This window comes from Aricia agestis, chromosome 2 (genome assembly GCF_905147365.1).
Source record: "Aricia agestis chromosome 2, ilAriAges1.1, whole genome shotgun sequence".
Lineage (NCBI taxonomy): Eukaryota > Metazoa > Arthropoda > Insecta > Lepidoptera > Lycaenidae > Aricia > Aricia agestis.
Window position 1 is genome coordinate 18698994 of NC_056407.1, and position 602 is coordinate 18699595.

Genomic DNA, 602 nt, shown 5'->3' on the forward strand with positions numbered 1-602 from the left:
AAAACTTGTCGAACTGAAAACTGACAACTGAAAGAGTTTTGGCGGCCATGTTACTTTGAAACTTTTTCTACTTTTTATTGTTGGTGTGGTTTTTATAATTTTTTCCCAAATTGTGTTATTTGGGTTTTCGATGTTCATTATTGGTAAAATATTGGCCATTAAATATACGTTAACGTGCAAAAGTGCAGGTAAGATGTTGTCAAAACCAAAATTTATAATTCCTGTGACATTTGGTGTGAACATCGATAAATAGGGCTATTTCTTCCGTGAGTTTTAACTAAAACATCGTTATAATAACTTTATTATCCTATACATTGGAATATCATCGTGTTTTTTCAAATTGAATTGTATCAACTTATTTTACATTCTTTTGCCCGCTTTTGTAGCAATTATTGATGGTATTGCCTGGTATTACCGATAGTTGTCTACCCATACGCCATCTAGTTACTAAAATGGAAACTGTTTGACAATCAAATTAAAAATATAAGAAAATGCCTCATTTTTGGCATGACGTCTACCATAGACTTATTTAATATGACGTCTACTTATTTTCTAAAATTCGTATGACAACACTGCAGCTTATTGTCAAATTGTCAAAATTA